The following is an 18,409-nucleotide window of genomic DNA, read 5'->3' as shown; positions in this document are numbered from 1 at the left end:
AGATGATAATATAAATGGTAAATAAGTTTTCAAGTCAGTGCACATAAACCCATAACATGCCTAAATATTTAGTGCTGTTTTAACAGAATCTAAAGAAAGAAAGAAAATACATTTTTATGGGAAACCATGCTTAAAGTACTTCCAACTTATAGCAACAGGGAAGCATTTCCTTTCCTTAGGCAGTGGAGGCATAGTTTTTGCTAGTTGCAAGGACTTAGTGGCAGCTCATCTGCTCTGAAGGGGGAAAAAAGTGAGTTGAGAGTTTGTAGGGAGATGAGAATCAATGAACTGAAGGAAGAATGGGGAATAACAAGAGCATAGAAATTATTAGAACACTTAGCTCGGAGCAGAAAGATCTTTCACCTGGAAATCAATAGATATGTTCTATTCACTAACTATGTGGATGATCTTCAACAAATGTCTTATTATCTCCAGGCCCCTGATTTCACATCTGTAAGAAGAAAAGTCCTTTCCTATTCTAAAAATTCGATGCCTCTCTAAACTCTCCAATCAAACTCATTCTTTTCTCTAACAAATCCATCTTTTTCTACTATGACTCTAGGATCTTAAAAAAAACTTTTAAAAGTTTCCAAGAAATTTTTTGAACTAGAAAACTAAGAAGTCTCCAGAGAATAAAAAAATTTTCCTTCCTCTCCAACAAGTATCATTCATTACCTCTTTTCTTATGTTATCAGATCCTTTGAGGAAAAGACAAGTCAGTAAAAGTGTGTTGAATGATGGGTCTTTGTGTTCAAATGACCTAAATAAAATTTCTCCTATATTTCCCAGGAAAACCATGCTTAGGTTAAGAGGGACAATCAGTCATGAGAAACTGGGAGGGGGGAAGGAGGGCTTTGAGGGAAGAACAGTAGAATAGTACTGGGCTTTTATACATGAAGGTAAATAGATAGGACATGTGTCACAGATGTCACCCACAAGACTGCTCCAGGGGCTGGGGGTTGTAAGGAACAGTGTCTGGGGAAGAGAGGAGTAGCCATGGAAGTAAACCACCCTTTTCTTCTACTTCCCTTCTACAACCACTGTCAAGAATGATCCTACCTGAGCAAAAGTACAAAGTAAATTTATTAGAGATTTGACAGAAGTAAGGACAATAGTCACATGAGAGGGGAAGAATGAAATAAGGGAAATTCCAAACAGCAGCAGCGAGCAGGTATGTGGTGAACCCACTGAATGTTTCTGGTGTATTCTATCACCAGAAACCACATGCTGGTGCTTGCCCTGCACTGATAGTGAACCAAGGTGTCTCACTGATACAGGAAGAAGAGAAATCAAGTCAACATCCAGGAGAGTCCTGCAGCATCCAGTTCATCATCAATAGTCCTGTTTCTTATTAGATCAGCCCATGGGATGGAATGCTTCTGGAAAAGTCAAATAAGAAGGATGCCATGCACAGCATACCCTTCACCATAACAAACATAATTGCGCAAGACACTCCACCAGTTACTTGGTACTTCAATACCCAAAGATGACTATTATTATTTAAGGACTAGGTATATGGAGGCAGGAACTGTATCAGGGGCTGTCTGAAAACTGACAATCCATACACTAGACAGAAGACAACTCTTAATAAAGCAAAAATAACTAACCAGAATACCTCATTCCTTGACCATATAAAAGGATTTTCTATATCCATGTAACAGTAGGTTACAGGCTCCTTGATTTACAGCCATTTAAAACAATCTGCTTTAATAGGCTTTTAGCAGAAATTTTTATGAGATTCTGAAAAAAATGGCTTTCAAACAATAGTTACAGTGCCTAGAATATAAGCACAAATATATCAGGAGCTCCATGTCCTAAAATTCTTCCCTGCCATTTCCCTCCATGAAAGTAAAGTTAGTTTTGTCTTTTCCAAGTGTCAAATCCATGCTCAAAACCTCAGAATCAGGGGGACTAAATACATCATGTCCCCCTCACCTGAGTACAGAACAGCCACAAAGAATACCAGCCTCTGGCTGATGATTTTCTAGGAGACCATTGTGGATGATTTAGAAAGCAAGAGACTAGCTCAGTTTCAACAGCAAAAAAATATGAATTCAAGATGAATATCCTTGTTGAATAATCTTCCCCTGCCAGAGTCAGGGAAATCTTTTTAAACTGCTGAATGATCTCCTATAAGTATCTCCTCACGTTCCAAAACATTAAAAATAAATATCAGGAAAATTGACTGGAGTCAGGCCTAGGACAGAACAGTATTTCCTTTCTTCCTAGAATCTGAGAATTTTGGTGCTGAAAGGCTCCATAGAGATTATGTTATATTATCCAATATCCTCATTTTCCAAAGAACACCTAGAGAAATAAAGTAATTTGGCAAAAGATTCATAGCAAGTGTTGGCAGAACTGGTTAGAAATCAAATTTCCTAATATTGTGTGTGTGTGTGTGTGTGTGTGAGAGAGAGAGAGAGAGAGAGAGAGAGAGAGAGAGAGAGAGAGAGAGAGAGAAAAATAATCACAAATACTATCCTCAGAGGTTCAGTGTGACCTTCTAATCCCATGGCAACCAAAGTTCATCAACAATGTTTGAGTTTCTGATGTCAGCAATCTGGGCCTGGGTGTACCTACATGTCAAAGCAAGAAGGTGTCCTAGAACTGGTTTGTGCAGTGAAACAAAATAGCCCTGTAATGAGGTGTTTAAGACTAGGTTTCTATTCTGCAGTATTTCTTCTAGACAAAGAATATGTAGTATGAAAAGCCAATACATTTCAGGTCAGTCAACATAGATTCTTGAATCTACTTACTGTGAAGGATTGGCCTCACTCACTATCTAAGTTGATGTAATAGCAAAGAGATTTTTCAAGTTTACACACCCAAAGATGCTTATCTCTATGACTCATATTCTCAGAGAGCATGAGAAGACATGTCAGGAATACACCAAGATTAGGACATGCCCTAGTGCTTATTCTGTATTTAGCTGCTTTCATTATATATACGTGACAGCAGGGAAAATACCCTTAAGATTTTCCTATGGGGGTATAATACACAGAAAATGTTATAGTACTAATGGTACTCTTTAAAAGTAGGTAAGAAAGTGACAAATTATAAAGGCGAATAAAGTATCTCTGGATAGAAAAAGTTTGCCAGATGATAGCAACCTATTTGTAACAGAAGTTTATAACATGATTAGACATAAAACATAAGTTCAAATAGCTCCCAGTCCATGAAAAACCATATGTCCTCACTAAGTAGAAATGTTCTGTAAAGCCAAGTTTTGCCAAAGCAGGCATTACAAAAGATAGGAAAGGAAATGTAGAACTATCTATGCAAAATATTTCTGTCCTTCAAGTTCACATAATATGGGACTTCTTAAAAGAGAGGCAATACCAAGAGAAGAAAATAGGAAAAAAGTTTAAGACAGTATTATTATAAAGTACACTTTAAAGGTTGTCAAGTGGACTATGATGGACAAGTGAAATAATCTTTCTGTGGCTTAGTCCTATATCAAAGAAAGCCATGGGTTAATTTTCTTATTAGTAATCAGAAAATGGCCTTTGTTTCCTGACCTTCAAAGGAGAAGGAAGGAAAATCTCAAACAGAATATAAGTATGAAAAGAAGAATGCTTAAAATAGTCTCTCACTAAAGTAAATTAGAAATTTGTCTGTCATTTTGCTGATGGATTTAATTATGCATTGCATACTGGTTGATTTTCTAATATTTATCAAATACTTAGAGAATTACTAGGTTTGCACTTTTTTTAAATAAACTCATTAAGAGAAAAGCAAATTTTCCATTTTAGATAGAAATAACAATAGGGATCTCAAATATCAGCATTCCCAAGTGAGGTGTTCTCATACAAGTATTGATTGGAACACAAATCTGGCAAGAGAGATGAGCAAGTCATGTTCCATCTCCTGTGATGTGAAAAGGGCTATTTGAAGAGCAGAGAAAGTGTAAATTAAAGTGTGTGGGGGGGTGGAAATCACTAACAAAGGCAACCACCCTTGAAAAAGCATAAATGGAGTAAAGTTTTTGATAAGAATTAATTACATTCATACTGGGAAAGCTCTCACTACATATGGAAAAATAAGCGCTACAATTTTTTTTAGTTAAATGACAACTCAAATTATTTTGCAACAGAAAGACTTTAATCAAAATAAAAACATGTGTGCAGTTTCTCATTGCCAATTATACAAAACCAGACTTGAACTGAGTTCAATGAATGGATTGATGAAGGAAAAAAGTGGTTACTGTTGAAAAACCAGATACACACACACACACACACACACACACACACACAAACACATATGTATATAAGCATTCTAATTAGATTAATGAGGGGAAAAAAAGTGGTTACTGCTGAAAAGCCATAACATACACACACACACACACACACACACACACACACACACACACACACACAAATTCTAACTAAATTAATTTTCTTAGGGCAAGATATAGCTAATGTCTAGGAGGCACTACCATTGAAAGAAAAACTTTTAATTTTGGAAGTGGGACTTTTTAAAACTATCAAAAACCTCTCCTCTAGTTTCCAAGGTGGTTAGCATTGTTCTACATAGTCAACAAAAGCAGTTTGTTGCATTGAGTTCATGCCATTCAATATCGGAGAATCTAAATTCCATGCTTCTAAAAGATAAAGTACTGAGAATAGCAGCCCCAAAACACACTGTATTCCAATATATTACTCTTTAATATGAATTAGTATCAGTAAGTTATTAGAGTTTGAACCTTGGCATTGCCACTTGTAGAGACCTTAGGCAAGTGACCTTCTTGGCTTCAATTTTCTCATCTGTAAAATGGGCATATAAGAGTAAATGCCCTACCTAATTCTCAAGATTGCTAGAAGCATCAAATGAGGTGATGCAGAAAAATATACATTATAAATAATAAGGTCCTATAAAAAGGTAAGGAATTATTTGCTATTATAACATTATTATTAATGAACTCAATGAATGTGCAGTTTTCACTCTCAAGGAATTTAGTATAATTTAAACCTGAACCTATTCTCAGCTGGTTCAATTAACTATACTAGCATACCTCACTTTATGCTATGTTTTGAGTCTAAGAATACAACCTAGCCTAAAATACTGTGGCAGAATGAAGTTATCTTAATAGGAGCTATTCAGGTAAAGCCTTAGAACAGTTTTAGGGCACTTAAGATTTTTGGGACATGCTGTATTTGAAAAGTATATAAATTGATGGCCATTCAGAATTTCAACCAAGAAACATTAAATATTCCTACAATGGGGTGGTTGGGTAGACTCCTCGAATATACCAAAAGTCACTGAAAAGAGAACTTAGGCATCAAGGCAGAGACATATAACACTAAAATGAGGAAGAGGAGAGGAAGTAAGGAATAAGTGAAAATTACTGGCAAGAAAACAAGCCAAAAATTTGGTAATATTGAAGAAAGAGAAACGGAAGAGGGGCTACTTTTTCTTTCTCAGGAAGAATTTAATCTCTAATATAATCATCAAGAAACCACAGCTCTCAGATGATTTTTCTATATTTTTTATTTATATAACAGACAAAGTGCACATACACATGGTCATACATACATAGAATCCTCATTTGGGAAAACACAATTTGTCTTTTCAGGAAAAATGATGGCTAGAAAGAAAAGGGTAATTCATTGGAGGTGCAACAAATTAATAATAAACTCAATCCCAGACTCAAATTCTGTGAAAATGTAGTTGAGCCTGAAAAGTTTTCAAAGCCCCCAAATTTTATATTGTTTTCTTTATGTTCCAGAACTCCCAGATAGAGCAATTTTTGCTGCTTCCTTATTGTGAATAGGGCTTGATAAGAATTTGACTGTTATTAAAAAACAATTTTATAAAGTGTTATCCCTCTGTAATACTTAACCATTCAAGTTAAGGAAAAAGACAAACAGGACCCGGCTATACTTGTCAACAAAAGATTTGAGAGGGAAGAACCTGGCTTTAGGGTAAGTTTAGTTAAAGCAAGGTCAACACAACTTTATATGGGAAATGACACAAAAGCACAAAGAGAATATTTACATGTCATAATGGTCAAGGAGAAAGAGATGGAAAATGAACTAGTTGTTTAAATTCACTGTGAAATCTGTTGTTCTTCATTCCTTTAACTCCATTCAAGAGAACAGTTAGCTCCAATCTCTTTCTCACTCAATTACAATGCTCTACTCCCATCCATCCTCTCAGCCGTACTACCCCTAAATTGCTTATGAGCATAAAGTAAAGTACTTCCCAAAGAGCAGAAATTCAATAAACGCTGGTAAAACTGAATCCTCAAAATCTGCTTCAAGATCAAATAAAATACTTCAATAGGAAAAATGCTGAAACAAAGTCATTTCCACTAAATTTTATCTCTTTAACAATCAGGTTTTCCTCCTTTTCCTTAAATTTGTGTGAAAAGAAAACAATCTAAATTTACTTAAGGAAACAACACATGCACTAGAAGAATATATCCAATTCTATTACAGTAGAACATAGAAACAAATGTATGAAGTATGAGCTTCTTAAACACTGTGAATGTTAAATGAGTAAAGAGGATATATTTAGAGTTTTAGTTTATAAAGGCATATCATTTTAAAATACCACTCTCTTTTCAACATTGTCAATTGATTTACTGGTCTAAAATTGATCAACAATTTTTTTTCTATTCCATTTAGTTGTCAAATCAAATAAATGCATACACTTAAAAATCTAACAGTTTGAGAACAGGGCACAAGATTCATTAAAATTTCTAGGCAATGACCCAGTGGCAAAAAAAAAGAAAAAACCTGATTTTCCTCTGATGTCTACTTGTAATGTATCCTCAGATAAGTGAATTCAATTTTTATTTCTTCCCACTAGATGGTAAGTTCCTTGCTAGACTTTAAGGGAAGAGATTTACATCTAATTTGGCACTGTTTTTTGGGAGACCTCATTGAAAAGAAAGTATATTTATCTAACTAGAAAATGTAGATCCTACTCTTATTTCTCTATTTTTTTTTCCAATAGATGTAGCTTGAATTTGTATGGGTAGCGCTGGATGATATCTGAATTCCTTCTAATTTCTGAGATATAGTGACATTGATAGAATTATTTTTCTTCAAATTTATGGTTTTCAGTTAACATGGATGTCACAGAGGAACTCTACAAGGAAAGAAATATTTCTACTACAAGCTTATAGTCCAAACTTCTAGTCACTTAACAAGTCCTTTTTAATCAGTCATGAGAAATAAAATTTTTACAGTCTAAGAGAAAAGGAACCCATCTTTTATATCATGCCTCTTTTTTGATTTTTTTTAATACCAGAAACATGATTTCATCATAGACACGTGCTTCTAGAAAAGAACTTCCTCTATCAATGTAAATTAGCACTTGCTCTGCAACTTCTAGTATCAGAGATTTGCCTGAGCCACCAAGATTTCAATTGACTTATTCAAGATTGCCCAATTAGTATGTATCAGAGGTGGGACCTGAAGTCAGATCTTCTTGGCTCTGAAACCAGTTTCCTATCCATTATATTATGCTGGTTCCTCGGGATGGGGGGGGGGGGGGAGGAAGGAAGGAAGGAGATGAAGTAGAATTCACTTTTCTATAAAAAGCTAGGTTGAACTTCACAGAAGCTATAACAATAAACTAATTTTGGAGATGGGGTTATAGAATGGAGTAAGTTAAGGGAAATGTGAGCTGGCAGACTTCAGCACAGAGAACAGAGTAAAGATAAAGTTCATGACTTAAGGAGATACAGTTGAAATAGATATTCCTATCACTGCCAAGCACAATTCCTAAACAGAAGTTTTGGTGATGCTTACTTAGAATGGGTCAGTTTAACTTCTAATTCCCTTATAGTACCTTTGTGCCACTACTAGTGCAGGTTCAAAACTCTGGGGTACATTAAAAAAGGTAGTACCTATGCAGATCTAACACGATCTACAATAATTAAAAGTTCACTAGGGAGATTAAATTTTATATGTGTGTGTGTGTGTGTGTGTGTGTGTGTGTGTGTGTGTTTATGTGTGTATGTATGTATGTTTGTGTGGCTTTAGGATACCCTGAAATCACTTTCCTTCTGTAAATTTCACTTCCGAATTAAGCTCTGCTCAAGTTAAAATTTAAATCAACACAGTTCAGTCCTAAGGAAATGCAACTGAAGGCATCCCTGAAGCCTGCCTGGAAAATGGGAGAAGCAAATCTAAGATAAATCCAGTCTCAGACACTTAATAATTACCTAGTTGTGTGGCCTTGGGCAAGCCACTGAACCCCATTTGCCTTGCAAAAAAAAAAAAAAAAGAATTGTGTATGAATCACTAGCACATCTTTGGGATCCAAAGGGGGGGGGGGGGGATAAAGTGCCAAACCTGACAGTAATATGGCTCTGAAAAGCTACCTTAGTGTGCACTCTTACATCAAAGAGATTTGCTTGATAGATGATTCAAAAAAGTATTCAAGAGCCACTATAGCTAAACCAATATGCTTTTGGTCTTAGGTTATTAAAGAAAGACCACAAATACCTGCATTTTATTCAAATGTAAGTCCGTATTTAATCATCTTAAATTCCATTGTTTACTAGAATAGTGGTGTCAAATTCAAACAGAAACAAAGGCCACTAAATCACACATAAGGATCCTTGCATGCATACTGACTTGAAAAATCACATTAACTTTATGTTTTATTTTATTTTTTTACTTATTTCAACAAATATTTTCAAATTACATTTTAATCAGTTGAAATCACACTAAGAAGTATTATGAGCCACATGGGGCCTTTGAGCAGTATGTCTGACACCTCTGTGTTAGAAGTTTCTTTTTAATGATTAAGTTAAATTCCAAATATGGCATCCAGATACCTGAACTTTGACTCAGTAGATTAGCACTCCACTTTACAGGATAAAGATTTGACTAAGATACTATTTCTTTTGGTCAAGAAGCAAAGAATGAACAATCAAACACTCCTCATGAAATTTATATTTTCTTTCTAGGAAGTGATAAGTGCAAAGTTATCCTGAGGGACTTCTAACAACATCATCATCTGAAGCCTTAAGAGCACTTTCTAAGCCCATCCAGGAGTGCAATATTGAGAGAAAAAAAATTGCAGAAATATGGCATGGTAAATATATATGACTAAAACAGGATATGAGGAAACATAAAACCAATTTTAAAAAGAGAGTACAGCGTATTGCAGAAAGACTGAAGAACTGAAAATCAAGAAAGTCAGGTTCAAATTCAAATTGAACTAATAGAATGACTAAGGACAAGTCACCTGACAATTCTGAGCCTGGCTTCTTCATTTTTAGAATGAGCTCCTAACTCACAGGGTGAAATGAAGATCAAATGAGGTCACACATAAAACATTTGCAAAACCTTAAAAAAATTCTTCTTAGGAAAAACAAAGAAACAGAGATGATACTTTATTTTCTATGATTAACTAACTGAATCCTGTAATCTCATTTTAACTCCATCTCACCTTCTCAACCTGGGGAAATATATCAAAAGTCTGTCAGTGGAGAATAGAGGAGAGAGAGAAATGTTTTCTGTCAGAGGATAAAACTACAACCCACGACTTTGCCCAGAGTCTTAGGACTAGGATGTGAGAGTAAAAGATAAGAAGGTCAGACTTTAAGAGTTCAGATCTGAAAGTCATACAGCTACCTATTTGAAGTCTCCTAACCAAATAATATCGCTAAATTTAGCATGTGCAAATATCTGTTCCAAGTATTTTAAAGTAGAAGTAGAGAACCTCACACTGAAATTAGTGCCACTTGATAATGAATCAACACAGTAAGGTTATTTGCAATCTTGTTGCAGGGAAGGGTTCAATTTGGTTTCATTTTAGTTTCTAAGAACTTTATTTTTCTTTAATCAATAAACAGTGTATTAAGCATTCTCTTTGTTAAGTAGTGTGCCAGCCAAAGGAAACGTGGTCCTTTCCCTTAAAGAGTTTGCAACATAGTAGAAGTGATTAGACAGAATAATGTTTGCCTTCATTTTAGAAGAAGAGAGATGTATGACAAGCATGTGAACTGGATGGGGTCTGTGCTAGGTCACCAGTCTCACTTTGTCTTCCAGAGCCATCTAGATCCAGTGGCCAGATATGAATCAGGACAATTGGAGATGGGCCTGGATATGAGGCAATCAGGATTAAGTGACTTGCCCAAGGTTACACAGCTAGTAAGAATTGTGTCCGAGACCAAATTCAAACTCCCCTTCTCCTGACTCCAAGGCCAGTGTTCTAACCACTGCATCCCCTAGCTGCAAATTCACAGATAAAGATAACACAAATAACAATCAATAAATATACAAGGGGAAAATAAAATATGAAAAATTTAAATGAAAGGATCATTTCCAATTGGAGGTATCCTGGAAGTTGAATAGGAGGTAATAGCCTTTTAACTAGACCTTGAAGAAGAGGTAGAATATCAATAGAGAGGGAGGAAGATGGCAGTCCAGATATACTTTTTACAATGTGAGCAAGTATATGGAAGTAAATGTGAATACTGAATAATAAAAGTTGAATAAAACATTCAATATGTAAGAACAAAGCTGAAGCCAGATTGTAAAAAGCTTTGAATACTAATTAGGAATTTGGAGTTTATTTGGTAGCTAATTTCAACTTAAGTCAGTGTACATTTAAAAAGAAATTACAACATGCCTATCCCTGTGACAGGTGCTAGTGATACAGAAATAAAATTGAGTTCCACAAGGATTATAATTCAATAGGTAATCAACAAGTGCTCACTAAGCTCCTACTATGCATCAAACACTGTTAGGTACTGAAATGTGAATGAAATAGTTCCTGCTTTCAAGGATGAAGAAGTATATAGAATGCTACCATGGGGGCTGGGGGTGTCGGTAGAGGGGGGTTTGAGAAATTTGAAGTAGAAAAAATTAGTTCTAGCCAGTTGGATCATGGATAACTCCATGGAGAAGGCAGCACTTGAGTGAAGTCTTGAATGGGATGGAATTCCATAGACAGAAATGGAAAAGAATCATCCATATTTATACAGCATTTTACAGTTTACAAGAGGCAACATGGTGGAGCAGATAGAGAAATGTCTTGGAATCAGGATTTCAGCATTCAGATCTCTTGAAATTGGTTGGCTGTAAGACTCTACAAAAGTCATCCACCTTTTCAGTGCTCCAAGCAACTCTCTGGGACAATTAGTTACAGAGAAGGTGCCACCTATATATCAAGTGAGAAAGTTCTTTCCACTAATGAACTCACAGGTTTTGATAGGTGATTTAGGGCTCCTGATATCCATGGTAGTAGCATGTAGGTTGAGGCATATTTGTATCAAAGTAAAAAGTCTTTGTGTCTGAGACCTGAGGATCTCCTCACCCTATCAACTTATAGGTGATGAATGTTTACGCCCCAATCCAAGACCATCTACTCAGTCACAGAGATAGTGTGATCTATCAATGGGGAACAAGCCACAGATAATGACAGATCCTTGATATATTGTTGTATTATACCTTTTAAAATGCTTTATCACAACCACCTACTTCCTATAAATGGTATCTCCAAACATCAATGAAGTAAAATAATGAATAGGACCACTATTACCTACCTTTTGGCAGCAAATTTATTGGTTTCTTTTTACATTAGTAAGCATCACATATTAATGTCAATTTTAGACTAAAAGGAAAACTATTGAAGTATCTGAAGTATCCTTGGTTACTTAGTAGGGATTCTCAATTTTGTTCCTTACAACTCCAGGTTCCAAGAGGCCTTTGTGGGCATTAACCAAATAACAATGCTGGACAGGTAACAAGTTATCTGGACCCTCAGCTATGACTAGATGGGAGCCTCAGTTTCTCCAACTGGATTAGATGAACTCTAGGTCCTTTTCAACTCTAAAGTGATGGTCCTATGAGTATTTAATTATAAAGATATTCCACTGTCTCTGGGTCCTGCCCCCAAAACATACAAAGGATTTTGAGGCATGAAAAATATGATGGCTGAAACTCAATCTCCCTAACCATCCCACCCTTCAAAATAATTTTTGGATAATAAAAACATTTACCAGGTAATGTGCCTTAGCATTTTACAAATATTATCTCATTTGAGCTTCACAACAACTCTGGGAATTAGGTAGGGTATTATTTTATAGTTACCATTTTATATTTGAAGAAACTGAGGCAAATAGAAGTTAATTGACTCACCCAAGTCACATTCGAACTTACTGACTGGAGATCCAATGCTTTATCCATTGAACCACCTAGCTATGAAAAAATCACTATCCTCATTCTGAATCTGATTGAGAAGTGCTTGCCCTTTTCCTTTCTCTCTGACAAATACTAAGCTAAGACAGTACAATTAGGTAGATAATGATATTGTGAAAATAACCCTGGATCCCAAGTTAGGAAGTAGGAGTAGCAGTTTCTCTTCTTACTGGTATGTAGCTTCAGGGAAATTACTTAGCTACTCTGGGCCTCAGTTTACACACTTAAAAAATTAGGAATTCTCTTGACCTTTTTTTAATTTCACAAATTTGTTGTGCAAAACCAAAATAAGGCATGTTACATCCCTCATAACTACAAAGTATAAAGTAAACACATGCTATTAATAATGACAGAAAGCATCTCAAATTATAAAATACTATACAAACGAAAGGTTGCAGCAATAATAATAATAATAATAATAATAATAATAATAATAATAATAATAACAATACAAAAAAAGAAATTATCTCTTATCCTTGGGTCTATAAAGTACTGGAAAACTAGCTGGTTAATTAGGTTTCTAACCAGCTAAAATTAATGCCATTTTCAAAAAAAATAATTTCAACTACTTTCTCCAAAACATTACAGTGGGGCAGCTAGATGGCGCAGTGGATAGAGCACTGGCCCTGGAGTCAGAAGGACCTGAGTTCAAATTCGACCTCAGACACTTAATGATTGCCTGGCTATATGACCTTAGGCAAGTCATTTAATCCTATTGCCTTAAATAAAAAGTTTAAAAAATTACAAAAGATAAATTACTTGATGATTAGAATCATTTACACACACATATATAATACACTATTATATAGGGATAACAATTACAAAAATACAATTAAAAGTTAAGTGTAGGAAAACAACGAAAATCTTCGAGAAAATCTTTGAGAAAGTATCAACCCTAATGTACCCCACTCCCTACCACATCTCTTCAAAAGCCTTCCCTTTAGAGAAAAGCTAAAAATGGCTTGCCCATCCACAGCACTTCCAACACATTCTTTTAGTCTTTGCTCCAATGTCAAGAGGTTGGAGTGGCCTTCCTCTTTGTCAAGGCTAAGTTGTGTCCTTGACTTCAGCTTTCTCCACTCCACCACTTCCTCCATCAATCATTCTTTCTCATCTTCAATCGCGCTCTCTCTCTCTCTCTCTCTGTTACCTAAACAAACACACTCCCATCACCCCTGCCAAAAAGATAGCAAAATATATAAATAAATCACCTTTCTTGAATCTTGTCATTTCTATCCTCAAGATATTATCATAAAATCATAGATGTTGAGCAGGTTTCTTAACTTTTTTTGTGTGACGGACCTCACATTTTAGTGAAGCCAAAATGTCCCATTCTCAGAATGACGCTTTTAAACACAGGATTACAAAGGAAATCAATCATTGAAATATAATTGTCAAAAATTTTTAAAAAACAAGTTAATGAACTCCAGGTTTAAAAACCCTGATTTATAGACAGAAGAGACCTCACATCACCTAGTCTAACTCGCACATCTTACAGCTTAGCAACTGAAGCCCACAGAAGGCTGAATAGCCAAGTTCCTATTCAAATCCAAGTCAATGCTCTTTTCACTTGAACAATACTTCCGTCTATTATTTTTCTTTCCTCCCCTTCATTTGTGAAATTCTGGAAAGAATTGCACATACTTACTCCACCTTCTTCCTTGCTACCCACCATTCATATTTTATCTTTTTATAACGTTTTCAATATCACCACTCTAATGAAATTGCTCTATCCAAGATCACCAATGATCACACAACTGCCAAATTTGATTATCTTTTCCTCAGTCATCATTATCTTTCTTGACTTTTCTGAAATTTAATAATGTTGAGTATTTTCTCCATCTGCATATTCTCAATTTTGTTCCTTACAACTCCAGGTTCCAAGAGGCCTTTGTGGGCATTAACCAAATAACAATGTTGGACAGGTCACTTAAGTTATCTGGACCCTCAGCTATGACTAGATGGGAGCCTCAGTTTCTCCAACTGGACTAGATGAACTCTAGGTCCTTTTCAACTCTAAAGTGATGATCCTATGAGTATTTAATTATACAGAAATTCCACTGTCTCTGGGTCCTGCCCCCAAAACATACAAAGGATTTTGAGGCATGAAAAATATGATGGCTGAAACTCAATCTCCCTAACCATCCAACCCTTCAAAATAATTTTTGGATAATAAAAACATTTACCAGGCATTTACCAGAATACTCTTTCTTCTGTTTTTCTTCTTATCTCTTTGCTCCTTCTAAATCTCCTTTACTGATACATTCATCATTTTCTTCCCACATCCTAAGTGTGGGTGTCTCCCAAGATGCTATCCCTTCTCTTTGCTTTCCTTCAGTGACTTCAACTATCAAATCTACAAAATACTTCATAAATCTAGAAATTCAGATTATTCTTTGAGCTTTCCTTCCACATCTCTTAAAAAAAACCTTATGGCAATATCTCAGGCCAACTTAATTTTCCAGTCTTTATTCACATAACTCTTCCTTCTACTCACATTACTTATATTTTTATCAAAAGAGGTTAGTAGCTTTCCTTGAATCTCTCTTCACTCCCCAACCCTAAGCATATTGTTTAAGATTTTTGCCCATATCAGAAATGTACTGCTTTCCCCATTAAAATATTTATTTTTCTCTAGAATTATAGTTCAGGTGTCAATTCAGAATGTCTTCTCTCTACGTTGAGTTTAATTATCAATCAAAATATTTTTTAATTAAATGACAGTCAATGTGCTAAACCCTTATATAAAAAAGTCAAAAGATAGTTCTTCATCCAGTCTCAGACACTTAATAATGTGTGGCCTTGGGCAAGCCACTTAACCCTATTTGCCTTGCAAAAAAAAAAAAAAAAAAAAAACCCACCCTAAATAAATAAATAAACAAATAAAATTTAATCTGGACTTAAAGGAGATAGAAATGCAGAAGGACTACATTCCAGGCAAGGATGATGACAATGGAAAATGTCTGGAGCTGAGAGATGGAGCATCTTGTTCTTAGAAAGCAAGGAAGCCAGAGCCACTGGGATTGAACAGTATGTGGTATATTGAACAGTGTATCAGGAAGTTATAAGAAAGCTGGAATGGTAGGAGGTGACTAGGTAACAAAGGATTTTGGAAAATCTAACAAAGGACTTTTTATTTTATCCTAGAGACAACAGGGAGCCCCTGGAGGTTAACTGAGTAGGGTAGGGTGACATGAACTAACCTGTGCATTAGGAAAATCAGTTTTGTGACTGAATGGAAGATGGATTGGAGTGTGGAGAGATTTAAGGCAGGCAGATTCACCAGTAGCTTATTGCAAAAATCCAGGTATTAGGTGAGGCAGGCAGACCCACCAGTCTGTAAGCTAATGCAATAGTCTTAAGAATGAGGTAAGGAGGACCTGCACCAGTGTGGTGGCAGTGTTTAGGAGAAGAGGGTTTTCACCTGCATGATTTGTTTGCATCTCTTCTTTGTTGCTGTTAAATTCTACCACATATTATATATGAGTATATGTTATATTCCCATGATTAACCTGTGTGCAAAGACTATTAATTTTTTCCTGATGTCTAACTTAATCAGACATGCTAACTGTCTAACAAATGCTTTTAGTACAATATAGTATACAGAATATTGGTCTTGAAGTCAGGAAAACCTGGGTTCAAATTCTACTCAGGACACTGATTAGCTCATTTTATAATAAAGGAAGAAACTACATAAAAGGGAGTTAGAAAATTAGGGAGCAGGGAAGTATGATAATTGATAGAACAGTCTGGATTTAACTAGGAAGTGACAAAGGAACCCAGTTACAAGCAAAATAAGAATTTCACCCATCAAGGGATTTGGAGAGGGGCTTAATATTATATAATGAAAGAAGATGGGGATGATGGTGAGAATACAAGCCTCAAAACATAAAGATAACTAGGAGGATTGTAGAAATGTGCTGATGTCCTGAAAAACCAAATGATATGTATTTTTGTAAAGGCATGTCATGGAAATCAATTTTAAAATTCCTAGGAACACTTCCAGAAACTTCTTTCAAACTGAGATGGCCTATAACTCCCCTTTTAAAATTCTGCTTTCGAGGGCAATTAGATACAGCACCAGCCCTGGAATCAGGAGGACCTGAGTTCAAATTCAGCACACAGTTAATAATTACATAACTATGTGACCTTGGCCAAGTCATTTAACTCCACTGCCTTATTTTAAAAAAAAAGATTCTGCTTTCCTTCAGCTTAAGCCTCTCTCCATTCTTTCTCAAGCTTCTGCTAGCAATTTTTATTAGGCACTCAGGAGTCAAAATTCTAGCACCTGGAGGAGATAAGAATGACAGCAACTAAGAGACAGCAGATAAGGCAGACTTCTTTTGTGGGTTTTTTTGGCTTCTTTCGTGCTCTTAAGAGCTCACAAAGCTTAAAAACATCTTTAGTAGGAGATAAATGAAAAATGTTGTTGACAATAATAATGAGGAAACTTTTTAAAAGAAAAATGTCATGAATGTATTAAATCATAAATCCTTCCTTCCAGACCATTAAAGATGATTTAATTTATAAAAAACTTAATTTTTTAGGAAGACAATTACGATACAAAGACATTCTATGTATTTAATAAATATTTGTAGTATGACTGACTGATTTGTCTCTGACAAAGGCTAAAAATTACTCTATTGGATGTTCTAATTCAATTCATGCAACATAAAAATCCTCAGGTAGAGTAATTCACTTTTCTAATATCCACTTCCTTTTCTCCAGCTCCCATAATTTTTTGAACAAACTCCTCAAGATCAACGATTGGTTTGTTGCTTTTCCTTGTACTCCCAGCTTAGTAGTGTCTGTCTGGAACATAGTAGGTGCTTAAGAAGCACTTGACAACATTTTTTTTCCCCTTTGTCTTTTAAATTTTCATTTTTGGTTTCTTGGACTTTCTGGTATTCTATATACCTGTAATTTTGCTGTCAGAGGAGTCAAGATTTCTGTGGTCTGAAGGAAGAATTATAAGAGAAGGTATAGCGCACTTGGAAAAGTTCTTTCTACCTCACGCCCTCTACAACACAGGAGAGACACTCAGGAGCCCGATTTGCTTTTCCAAGGCATCCCCTGAGGTATCATTATTATAATGGCCACTGAATTAAGGATGTCACCCTAAAAGAATAACACGAGAAAGGTATAGAAGGATCTCCATGCAACTGTCTTTTTGAATTGATCCCATAGCTCTCAAAAAAAAAAATCACCCAAAATAAATAAACTCAAGTCATGACAGGTGATATTTTAATTTCCTTGACTGGAAAAAAATGTTCTAATTGCAAAGGAAGCAAAATTTGAACTTCTTGCATAATTACTATGAATTTTTAGTAAGAATATCAACAAAGCAGGATCTTATAGCACCATGAATGTAAAGCTGGAAGAAAAATAGATCTTTGAGTCCACCTAGTCCAATCCTTTCACTTTACAGATGAGTAAACTGAGGATCATGGAGATTTAAAAAAAATGTGTTTAGGATCACACAGGTAGTAGTGACAAGAGATAGAATTTGAACCTAGGTTCCCTGATCCTAGAGACAGGAAATTTTCTAACAGGAAAGATACTGAAGAAAATTATTGGATTTAAGAACTTTAAAGGAGATCTTATCTGTAGGTTTGTAACTTGGATTCCAAAGAACTTTTTTTTAATGCTTTGAAAACGATTTCCTGATATCATTGTTTTCCTTTGTATAATATATCTTATTTTATGTAATTAAAAAACACTGTTCTGAGAACAAAAAAGAAGTTTAAGCACTAGTCAAAGTCACTCATTTTACGGATTAAAAAATTGTGATCTGAATAAGTTAAATGATTTGCTTCTAACTCAGACTTTCTGAGTGGAAATTTAGATTCTATTGAATCTCCAAATCTAAATCACAGTATGGGAATTTTTTGTCATCATGCAATAGAAACTATTAGAAAGTATCTTTTATAGCTACACCTAAAAATGCCTTTTGCTTCTGTCTTAAATGTTTTAACATTTATGCTTATCTAAGCTTTCAGTACTTTTAAACACTTGATCAGATGCCATTTTTTAATATTTCAACATCTTTATATAATACTTTTGGCTCTCTGCTTTAAAAGTTTCTCTTTCACTTAATAAGTTAATGAAACTCCAAGGAAGTAATAATAAAAATTATCTCTTCTTTGAAAATGTTAAAAAAGAATGTATTTATTTTATATCTTTCCATAAATATAGACATGCCTTTGTGGTTGGATGCACACTCACACCTATAAGACTCAGCATGG

At 35.2% G+C, this 18,409-nt stretch overlaps 1 protein-coding gene across 4 annotated transcripts in view; it reads right to left on the bottom strand.

Annotated features, from left to right (window-relative positions):
- RBMS1 (RNA binding motif single stranded interacting protein 1) overlaps positions 1–18,409 on the bottom strand; it is a 257,733-nt gene that overhangs the window by 115,780 nt on the left and 123,544 nt on the right. The gene's annotated exons all lie outside the window — the stretch shown is intronic.

The sequence above is a fragment of the Macrotis lagotis genome, chromosome 1 (genome assembly GCF_037893015.1).
Source record: "Macrotis lagotis isolate mMagLag1 chromosome 1, bilby.v1.9.chrom.fasta, whole genome shotgun sequence".
Classification (NCBI taxonomy): domain Eukaryota; kingdom Metazoa; phylum Chordata; class Mammalia; order Peramelemorphia; family Peramelidae; genus Macrotis; species Macrotis lagotis.
Note: the sequence above shows the minus strand (reverse complement) of the source record. Positions and strands in the feature narration are given on the sequence as shown.